This window comes from Nycticebus coucang, chromosome 9, assembly GCF_027406575.1.
Source record: "Nycticebus coucang isolate mNycCou1 chromosome 9, mNycCou1.pri, whole genome shotgun sequence".
NCBI lineage: Eukaryota > Metazoa > Chordata > Mammalia > Primates > Lorisidae > Nycticebus > Nycticebus coucang.
In genome coordinates, this window is record NC_069788.1 from 16,760,221 (window position 1) to 16,772,587 (window position 12,367).

Genomic DNA, 12,367 nt, shown 5'->3' on the forward strand with positions numbered 1-12,367 from the left:
TAATCAGGAAGAAATGGTAATGATGAAATAACAACAGATCCCTCAAAAATTCAAAAAATCTTTAATGAATACTACAGGAAACTCTACCCTCAGAAATACGAAAATCTGAAGGAAATTGACCACTACCTGAAAGTACGCTACCGACCAACACTTAGCCAGAACAAAGTAGAAATGTTGAACAGGCCAATACCAAGTTCTGAAATAGCATCAACTATACAAAATCTCCCTAAAAAGAAAAGCCAGGACCAGATGGCTTTACGTCAGAATTCTACCAAACCTTTAAAGAACTAGTACCTATTTTACTAACCCTCTTCCAAATTATAGAAATAGAAGGAATATTACCCAGCACATTCTACGAAGCAAACATCACCTTGATCCCCAAACCAGGGAAAGACCCAACAAGAAATGAAAATTATAGACCAATATCACTAATGAATATTGATGCAAAAATACTCAATAAAATCCTAACAAACAGAATCCAACAACACATCAAAAAAATTATACACCATGACCAAGTGGGATTTATCCCAGGGTCTCAAGGCTGGTTCAATATACATAAATCTGTAAATGTAATTCAGCACATAAACAAACTAAAAAATAAAGACCATATGATTCTCTCAATTGACGTAGAAAAAGCTTTTGATAATATCCAGCATCCTTTCATGATCAGAACACTTAAGAAAATTGGTAAAGAAGGGACATTTCTTAAACTAATAGAGGCCATCTACAGCAGACCCACAGCCAATATCATACCGAATAGAGTTAAATTGAAATCATTTGCACTTAGATCAGGAACCAGGCAAGGTTGCCCATTGTCTCCATTGCTCTTTAACATTGCAATGGAAGTTTTAGCCATTGCAATTAGTGAAGAAAAGGCGATCAAGGGTATCCACATAGGGTCAGAAAAGATCAAACTTTCAATCTTCGCAGATGACATGATCGTATATCTGGAAAACACTAGGGATTCTACTACAAAGCTTTTAGAAGTGATCAAGGAATACAGCAATGTCTTAGGCTACAAAATCAACACCCATAAATCTGTAGCCTTATATATACCAACAATAACCGCTGAAAAAACAGTCAAAAACTCTTTTCCTTTCACAGTAGTGCCAAAGAAGATGAAATATTTGGGAGTATACCTAACAAAGGGCATGAAAGATCTCTATAAAGAGATCTATTAAACTTTAAGAAAATAAATAGCTGAAGATGTTAACAGATGGAAAAACATACCATGCTCATGGCTGAGAAGAATCAACATTGTTAAAATGTTTATACTACCCAAAGCAATATATAGTTTTAATGCAATTTCTATTAAAGATCTTGTCATATTTTAAGGATCTTGAAAAAATTATACTTCATTTTATATGGAATTAGAAAAAACCTCGAAAAGCCAAAACATTACTCAGAAATAAACACAAAGCATGTGGAATCATGCTACCAGACCTGAGACTGTACTATAAATTGATAGTGATCAAAACAGCACGGTACTGGCACAAAAACAGAGAAGTAGATGTCTGGAACAGAATAGAGAACCAAGAGATGAATCCAGCTACTTACCATTATTTGATCTTTGACAAGCAATTAGCAAATGGTGCTGGGTGAACTGGCTGGCGATCTGTAAAAGACTGAAACTGAACCCACACCTTTCACCATTAACTAAGATAGACTCTCACTGGATAAAAGATTTAAACTTAAGACATGAAACTATAAAAATACTTGAAGATAGTGCAGGGAAAACTCTTGAAGAAATCGGCCTGGGTGAATATTTTATGAGGAGGACTCCCCAGGCAATTGAAACAGTATCAAACATATATTTTTGGGACCTGATCAAACTAAAAAGCTTCTGCAGAGCCAAGAACATAGTAAGAAAAGCAAGCAGACAGCCCTGAGAATGGAAGAAAATATTTGCAGGTTATACCCCCGATAAAGGTTTAATAACCAGAATCCACAGAGAACTCAAATGTATTAGCAAGAAAAGAACAAGTGACCCCATATCAGGGTGGGCAAGAGACTTGAAGAGAAACTTCTCTAAAGAAGACAGATGCACTATCTACAGACACATGAAAAAAAGCTCATCATCCTTAATCATCAGAGAAATGCAAATCAAAACTATTTTGAGATATCATCTAACCCCAGTAAGTGTAGCTTACATAACAAAATCCCAAAACCAGAGATGTTGGCGTGGATGTGGAGAAAAGGACACACTTCTACACTGCTGGTGGGAATGCACACTAATATGTTCCTTCTGGAAGAATGTTTGGAGAATACTTAGAGACCAAAAAATAGACCTGCCATTCGATCCTATAATTCCTTTACTAGGTTTACACCCAGAAGACCAAAAATCACAATAAAACAAAGACATCTGTACCAGAATGTTTATTGCAGCCCAATTCATTATTGCTAAGTCATGGAAGAAGCCCAAGTGCCCATTGACCCACGAATGGACTTGCAAATTGTGGTACATGTATACCATGGAATATTATGCAGCCTTAAAGAAAGATGGAGACTTTACCTCTTTCATGTTTACGTGGAAGGAGCTGGAACATGTTCTTCTTAACAAAGTATTTCAGGAATGGAAGAAAAAGTATACAATGTACTCAGCCCTACTATGAAGCTAATTTATAGCTTTCACATGAAGGCTGTAACCCAACTATAGCACAAGACTATGGGGAAAGGGCCAAGGAAGGGGAAGGGAGGGGGGGAGTCAGGGTGGAGGGAGGGTAATGGGTGGGGCCACACCTACGGTGCATCTTAGAATGGGTACAGGTGAAACTTACTAAATGCAGAATACAAATGTCTACATAGAATAACTAAGAAAATGCCATGAAGGCTACATTGAATAGTTTGATGAGAATATTTCAGATTGTATATGAAACAGTACATTGTACCCCTTGATTGCACAAATGTACACAGCTATGATTTAACAATAAAAAAAAAAGAAAAGAAAAAAGAAAGTGAACTTACTACTAAAATTAATGTTTGGCTTTCCAGTAACTACAAGGCAAAAAAAAAAAAAAAAAAGAATAAAAAAAACCTTGAAAGAAATAAATATAAAATGCTCAGTTATTAAAAACCAGTTAGATCTACTGTTTTAAAGAAGCAATAAATAAAAATCCTCACTTTCTTCTCTAATGTCCACTTACTGTCTCACAATTTCATTTTCTTTTCTTCTATTTATAGTTTGCCACTCACAGAAAACCCTTGAGTAAAGGGTGTCAGGGTTTATTTTTCAGAGTTTACTCCTTTGAGCCATAGTATGAAAAGTCAAGCAGGAAGGGTGACCCATTCAGGACTCCTTTCGTGTTATGGAAGCTTTCTTATCTCCTAATAAATTACGTCCTATCGCTCCTGCTTGCCCATGGTGGTGAATTCATTCATCCATTCCCAAGACCAAGAACCCAGCCAGGAGAAGAAAAATCTGCTATCATCTTTGGCACCTAATGTGGTCTCTTCACAACACAAGAAGGCACTCATCTCTGACAGCCAGGAAGAGAGCCTTTGCCAGAACTTGACCATGTGGGCACCCTGATCTTGAACTTCCAGCCTCCAGAACGGTGAGAAATAAATTCTGTTGTTTAAGCAAAAAAAAAAAAAAAAAAAAAAAAAAAAAACAATCATACAGGAAGAATAAAAGGTTTTCTCAGATGAATAATTTATATACTGAGGTAGTACACTTTTGCACATGAAAGAGAAATTGCCAGCTTCTGTGAAAAAGAAGCATGCATGGTTCAGGTGAAACACCCCAAACATGAAACTTACAGAACCTCCCTTTCAACCTTCTAATATCTTTCTTCTGCCCACTTCTCTTTATCACTATTGTAAAACAAAACAGTGTCTTTCACCTACATCACTAAATCATTTTCTAATGTTCCTTTGTCCCTAATCTTTCTCTGGCCAATTCACTTGCCACAGTGGAATGAAGTGGTCTCTCCAAAATTTATATAAGACTATGTCATTTCCTTTATTAAAACTATTGAATTAGGACTTATTATGTTTTAGGATAGTTCTGACTCCCTACTAGAATTCATAGTACTTCAATATTATATCTTTTTTTTTCAGCCCCCAAACTTGTTATAGCCAGAAAACATTGGGGACAGTGAGGTAGACCGAATAATGTCACCTCCCAATCATGTTCACACACTGATTCCCAAAACACATGTGCCTATTGCTTCAGATGGAAAAAAGGGGTTTTGTCAATGTTATTGAGTTGTAGTTATCAGCCCTTTGTAACATGCAAAAATCTGCCATTCTGAAGGTTGCCAGTATACTGTTTTTGTATAGAAGCTGTTTAGTTTGATCATGTCCTATTCACGTATGTTTGGTGTTGCTACAATTGCCAAGGGGGTCTGCATAAAATCTTTTCCTAGGCCAATGTTGTTTAGAGCTTTTCCCATACTTTCTACTAGAATTTTATTGTTTCTTGTCTTACATTTAAATCTTTTATCCAGTACGAGTAGAGTTTTGTAGGGTCCAGTTTCAATCATCTGCATGTGACTAACCAGTTATCCTGGCACCATTTATTAAATAGGAATTTTTTTCCCCACTGTATGCTTTTGTTTGGTTTATTGAAAATCAGGTGGGGACACATACCTGGGTTCATCTCTAGGTTCTCTATTTTATTCCATAGATCCATATCTCTATTTTTGTGTAAGTACCATGCTTTTTGGATCACTGTCGACTTATAGTATAATCTAAAAACTGATACTGTGATGCCTTCAGATTTGTTTTTATTTCTTAGAATTGCCTTGGCGATTTGGGATTACTTTTAGTTCCATGGGAAACAAAGTACCATTTTTTCAAATTGTTCAAAGTATGATGTTGGTGCTTTGATGGGGATTGCATAAATCTATAAATTGCTTTGGGTAATATGAAGATTTTTAACAATGTTGATTCTTCTCAGCCATAATCATCATTGGCAGGGGCGTCCAACCTTTCTTTGTTTTTCCTTTGCCACACATTGGAAGTATAAATTATCTTGGGCCACATCTAAATATACAAATGCTAACAAAAACTGATTGAAAGAAAAAAGGTCCATGGATATTTTTTGTGATACCTGATACTGCAAATAAGCAAAAAGTTCCATTTGAAATCAGCATGTGGCCTGCAGGCCCCAACACACCTGTTGTTGAGCAATAATTTTTATTTTAATATTTGTTTCCATTCTTGGATAAAGATGTTACTGGGTAATTACTGAGCCACAGAGTAGATACATTGTTACCTTTATAAAAATCTGTCTGTTTACTAAAGTGATGGTTCCATTTTATACTCAGTCAGCAATATATGAATACCTGGATACTCCCTAGACCTGGTGTTGTTCATATTTGTTTATTTTAGCCATTGTTAGGGGTGTGAAATATGGTTTTAGTTTGCATTTACCTTGAGGATCATGATGTAAAGTATATTTTCATGTGTGAATTGGCAATTTTTCCACATATTTTTAGGAAATAACTGTTTATATCTCTTGGTGCTTTTATTGTTTTCTGCTTTTTTATTGTTGAATATGTTCCATATAAATTTATTTGTAAGATATTTATACTGAGAATATATTTTCCCTAATCTATGATTTGCTATGTATTACTTATATAGTATTATTTAATGAACAAAAATATAATTGTGATAAAATATAATTCATAATTTTCTGTCTTCTTGTGTTTTAGTGTTTTATCTCTGAAAACTTTGCCACCTAAAAGTTGCAAATAGATGCTTTTTTAAAAGAAATCTTATGATGTACTTTTTAAAGTTTAAATGTATGACTTACTTTGAGCCATTTTGATTCAATTGATACAGGAACTGGATCATACGTTTTTGTATTGAGCATTCAGAATTTCATCCAAATTTGTTAAAAATATTTTTCCCTTTCTACTAAATCTGTATGTTGGTTGACAACCAAATGATTAGGTATGTGTGACCTTATTTCTCTAAAATCTTTTCCAAAACCCCTTTCACTCCACATGAGCACTCTTCTCATCCTTTCTGAGCTCTGTCTCCCTCAGCAGAAAAGTCTTTTTAAATTAATCAGGCTCTAATAATCCACAATAGATCAAAACTATTCCCTCCCCATGGAAGGAGGGCTCTGAAAAACATCTGTAGTAATCATAACGTATTGCTACCCAGTACTGCAATGAACGCCCACAAAACATGTGTTTTGCTCAGAATAATGGTTTTAGTGTTTACTAATGTATCTTTGGAAAGAGGAAAAAGTAAGGGAAATTTTACCAGGAGATTCAATTTTGAATGCGATTGTTTTGGTAACTTGATTTTCCACTTGTTCATAGCTAAAATATAGAAGTGTAGTTGAATTTTGTTTATTTGCCTATTTTCCTGGCATTTTGCTTAATTCATGTCTTAATTCTGTGATTTTTTTTTGCTATATAACCATTCCAATCATCTGTGAGAACTGTACGTATGAAATTTCTTATGCCATTTACAATGCAAATGTATCTTTGTTAAAATCAAACTATTATACCAAGTATTTTTATATTTTATTATATAAAAATCATACCTCAATAAAGCACTTTTGCCATGAAAAATATTTAGCACAGATAAAAGCTAAATAATATAATTAAATATATCTAATTTTATAAGAATGTTATATTTACAGTTTAGCTTTAAGACTGTAAAAGTTATAGTTTACCAACATGTTCAAAACACTTCAACGAGGTAGAATATTAATTGTTTCAACCTATGAAGATTTATTGAGCATCATATGTCTTGTACAAATGATTGATTTCAAAATTAGAATGTACCACCCAATTGACACTGTGCCATTTTATTAATAGAAGAGCATCTTTTTTTTTTTTTTTTTCTTTTAGAAACAGAGTCTCACTTTGTCACTGTTGGTAGAGTGCTGTGGTTTCACAGCTCACAGCAACCTCCAGCTCTTGGGCTTAGGTGATTCTCTTGCCTCAGCCTCCCGAGTAGCTGGTACCACAGGCGCCCACCACAACGCCTGGCTATTTTTTGTTGCAGTTTGGCTGGGGCTGGTTTGAACCCACTACCCTTGGTATATGGGGCCGGTGCCCTACTCACTGAGCCACAGGCACTGCCTGAGGAGAGCATCTTTTTTAAGTGATACATGTGTATTCATGCATACAATGGGTTATACAAACAAAATACATAAATATAACAAGTTTTGATATAAATCTGTGCTCCTATATGGGAAAACATGCCTTTATTTGGACATACTGTAAAGTAAATGGATTAACAGATAGATAGATTGATATAGGGACATCAATTACCATTAATAAATGAATTTTTAAGCATTTTAAAGCTTCAGGTATGCAATCATTAAAGATATTAAAATACTTTTTTCACTAAGGATATACAAGAAAAGACTATAAATTTTACTATAAGAATTAAAATACTGTAAGGTAGCAGAAATAAATTAGGAGGAATATTTTTAATGCCAAGAAAACAAAAAAATTCCTAGAAAAATTAAAAATCTCTACTCTATCTCTCACCTGTCTTTACTACCAAAGTGAACTTTATTTAATCAGGAACAAAAATAATCTGTATTTATTAGGTCTCTTCGGGTTTTCTTGACTGTGTGTGAGATGCTGAACAAAAGGATGAGGAAGCAGTGGGGAATGGAAGATTTGGGGCATCAAGTAAAATATTCAGAATGGCAGAAATCAAAATTTGAAACAAAGGCAAAATATTAAATTACTTTGGGAGTAGTCATGAAAACAATACCTTATATGTGAGAAAGGATGTAATTAATATTAGACATATACACCATCCCCTGAATATAAAGAGCACTGAAATGAAATTGAATGAGGTCCCTCCAATCAAAATGTATCACAACTTAAATGTGAAACCTTAAACTATAAAAATTCTAGAAGGAAGATATAAGAAAATTATTTGTGTCTTTGGCATAGATAAAAGTCTTTTTAGAACATAAAAGCATGAACCATAAGGAAAAACTGATAAAATGGGACTATGGCATTATTAAAAAATGTTTACTCTTCAAAAGTCATTGATAGGAAAATGGAAAGACAGACCATTGACTAGGAGAAATGCTTATAACACTTAGATCAGGGACTTACCCAGCAAATACAAAAAGCATGTACAACTTGGTAAGAGGAACAACAACCCAGTTTAAAAAGAGACTAATCTTACAGTTTCTATATATGTTAACAAATCAGGAGCGGTGCCTGTGGCTCAGTGGGTAGGAAGCCTGCTCCATATACCGAGGGTGGCGGGTTCAAACCTGGCCCTGGCCGAACTGCAACAAAAAATAGCCAGGAGTTGTGGTGGGCGCTGTAGTCCCAACTACTCGGGAGGCTGAGGCAAGAGAATCACCTAAGCCCAAGAGCGGGAGGTTGCTGTGAGCCGTGTGACGCCATGACAGTCTACCGAGGGCGACAAAGTGAGACTCTGTCTCTAAAAAAAAAAAAAAATCAGTACTAGAGCATAAGAAATAATTTAATTTCTAAGTATATATTTGAAGGTGATCATCATTTTTCTTGGAAATAACTCATGGACTATTGCCTAACAATTATTAATATAGTATCTGCATATAATTATTATAAAATTTTACATGATATAATTATAAATTACTATACTGAATATCCAAATTTACTTATTACTATGGAATAAAAGCATACATTCACATTAATAAAGCCACAACTATACTTCAAATTATTAATCATAATTATTACTAGATTTTCTTCTTTTCAGCTATTATGACTTACAAATTTGATAGCACCATGAATGCACACCTATGTCCAAACTCACCAACTTGCATACATTAGTTATATGCAATTTTGCATAATAATTACGACACAATTAAACTGAGGGGGAAAATTATATTTTGTTTTAAAGTGCATTTCAAAGATCTAAAGAAGAAAATTAGAATTTAAGAAAAATAAAACCTAAATCCTACTTACTAACTTGGAAATGTGTGCTTTTCTTGCAACTTAACCTATGTAGTTTTAGAAATCCAGGTTACTGGGGTGGAATGGTTTCTCTTTTAGGGCGCAAAAGAAGGGTTTCAAAGAACCTAATCTAAATCCAGGACAGATCCCTGATCATTTAGGGTCTTCGCACGATAGTCCCAGGAGAATAAAGGAGTTACATTGCTGTTAGAAGTAATCAGCCCTAGTTATCATGAAGGGCCAGGATTGCTATTACATATTAGGGGATGTGATAGTCTATCTGAGACTCAAAAGATTCCCCCTGGAACATCAGTGGCTACTGGTACACCTCTAGGTTCTTAACGTGCTTGATGTAACAACCACATCCAGACAAGGTCATGCTGTTTAGGAAGCTCAGATACTCTGTATTAAAAGCTCTGAGTGACCCACTGGAATAAGCATCTTAGATGAACAGATACGCCAGCTTATGGTCAGGATGATCTAGAATGGATAGTAGCAAAGAGAAATGAAACATAGCTAGACTGAGCATCAGCTATGAACAGGGAATATTATTTTACCCCATTAACTTTGTTATGATTATTTTTGTAATTACAATCAGACATCTACTCATAGAATCAGTGAAAAAATATTGTTGATTGTATATGGGGTGCCAGTGGAGCTGGATTGTACGAGGGATGACGTCTCCAGCAGGCACCTCAGTGTTCCCCTCATCGCCTGTGCCCACGCGTCAGTCCCTCTGAACTGAGGTCTTTCTCCAGCTGCAAGAGCATTTCTAGTTCACCGAATGAAGACAGACTGAACTTGTAGAAATTTAATTCTCCAGGCGCAATTTTTACCTAGTTAGGTCTAGAGCTGGAGGATCAACGTCCCATCTTCCTTACACCCTGTGGAACAACTCTACTTACATTTTACACAACCTTACAGGGTCCTCTGTTGGTCGCAGCAATCATTTTTTTTTAACAGTGTTTACAGGCCAGCCTCTAGTCCTTACCTCCCTCTGCCCATCCCTTGCTGTACTTTCAGGTATCATTTCCCTAACCAAAAACAGGCATCCCTGTGCTGCTTTCATGGGCTGCCTGTCAAGATTCTAAGTCACGATGTACTTCTTTAGTTAAAAAATAAAATCCCAGTTCACACTCAAACTTTAACACAGATGTTAGTCAATTTCCTCATTTGTACCCATGCATTTATCAAAAATGTATTGGGGATCAAATGATGACATCATCCAAACAGATGAAATTACTGGCAAATCACGTCGTTGTCAATGAGTGGTTTTCTGAAGATAAAAAAAGTTAAGAATTAAACATTTAAAAAGGCATGCATAAGAGAATCCTGTGCATTATAAAATGATCCACATATTTACATACGTATTTGTGTTTGTGTGTGTGCTCACAGATAAAAAAGTTGCATTTGTAATATGACATTGTTTTGTTGACATATTCTATATGCAAACATCATGTAGCCATTATTATTGACTGAACTTACAATGTCTGCAAGCACATGTAAGTTAATGAATATGAATAGTATTTGTGATTACCTACTCCCTCGAATGCAACAATACCTGGAAATCAGATTTTCAGTCTCTTGTTATATTATCATCAAGTATAAGTGACTGTGTGTTTTCCTTGCCTGGAGTTACAAACAATTATAAAGTATGCAACACTAATCTCCCATCATGCCCTAAGGGGTGCATTGAATTATATTGATCAAAGTTTCAAATATGAACAGGCCACTGATTTAACATTTCTAGCAATTTCTATAATAAATTCCATTGCATTAACTAGGTATCCATTTTACCATAAAATATGATTTGCTATAGGGTATTAAAAACTACATTTTCTCTTATTAAATTTGTTCTTTCAAATAGAAAACTGACTGTTATCCATACATTACAGTATTCAGTCATACTTCATATTTTCAAAGTGATTTAATATTCTGTCGTGTTTTAAAAGAGATACAAAAGAATTCAGGAGTGAATTTAAAGAACCAAGCAAAGTAGGACAGCTTTATTCATCATTAAAAATAATCTGAGGAAATGAAACTTCATATAATTATAGAAGCACAAATTGCTGTTATATATTGGCAGTTTCTGAATACAGATACATATGTTAGAAAAACATCTAGAGCTTAAAATCTGAGGATTCCCTAGGCTACACTGGGAATGATGATTCAAAATGGTCAGAGGTCAGAAGATTATGAAAGTATCATTTCTCCCGTAATTTGTCTTCCTCACACAGTCTCCTGAAAGAAAACATGATGGTCTTCATTCTTACACGTGAGGAAATCGAGACTGAGGAAAAGTAGGGTGGAATAATTCTTAAACTTATATTTGTGAGTATCTGGTCTTGGGAACTGGGAAATTGTGCAAGATATTTTTAATTGCACATAGGTAACTTTGTATATAATTTTAAAGTATTTTGATAGAAAAATTATCAAGAATCAAATTATGCAAATCCATGTCTTTTAATTGTATCAAGGCATCATCAACAAATAACCATTTTAAAAACTATCCTTCCTAAGTGAGATAAATCTATACACTTCTATTAGGTGCTAAAGCCTGAAATGAGGGTATGTAGGTAGTGGGATAAGAAAAAGAGTTTGGAGAATCTGGCCATTTCTGTTTTTCTTTTTCTTTTGAGTCTATTATCTTAATTAATAGGCATCTCTCTCTCTCTCTTTTTTTTTTTTCTTTAAGTGTCTGATACTTAAAACTTCTTACTTTGGTTAAATTACTTAGGTGGGTAAAGGAGAAATGAAATAAATTGTAAATTAAACTAGTAGAGATGTCACTCTTCAACAGAGGCTATTCAATAATCCTAAGGTCAACATGTTAGTAAGCATGGTTGAAAGTCAAACTTTTGCCTAAATGCAAATTTCCTGATATTTTTTTTTTCATTACCCAAATTATGTCTGGGTTTTAGCTTTCTAAACTTACTTTTTCTAAAAATAATAATAATAATAATAATACTTAAGGAAAATGTAATCATTGTAGTTAATCCCCAAGGAAAGCAATTAAATGATTTTAAAACAACAAATTCTCCATCAGTAATCCAAAACCAAGCTAAAGTCCTGAAAGAAATAAGAATACGGGATAATCTAGGCATCACTTAACTGCTGCAGAATTTTTCATACAAACCCAGTGTACTTTGAGGGGATCGATGAGTCAGCAAAGACAAATTTACCTGGATACTTATACTCAGTAAAAGTCTAAAATGAAACCAGGCATCTCAACTACTTTTTTCTTGTCCTAACCCAACTATTGTTTTTTTAAATGTTATATTTGTATTATTGAAATAGTATAGAATATTTTAATTTTATGTTAAGTACAAATTGTGAGTTTTAAAATGTGATAAAAAAGGGGTAGAGAGAGGAAGATTTTAACACTTTTTGTGTTTCCTCAGGTAAGTTACATAACTCCTCTGATCTTCAGATTTCATATTTGCATATTGAGGAAGTTGTAGACATTGAAAGAAATTGGGCATGACACACTC

General features: G+C 34.4%; 1 non-coding gene across 1 annotated transcript; it reads left to right on the top strand.

Moving 5' to 3' along the window:
- Window positions 1–10,086: 10,086 nt before the first annotated feature.
- On the top strand, window positions 10,087–10,158 carry LOC128595235 (small nucleolar RNA SNORD65). The gene has a single exon (XR_008382880.1). It is a non-coding gene; the product is annotated as a small nucleolar RNA SNORD65 (small nucleolar RNA).
- The last annotated feature ends 2,209 nt before the right edge of the window (window positions 10,159–12,367 follow it).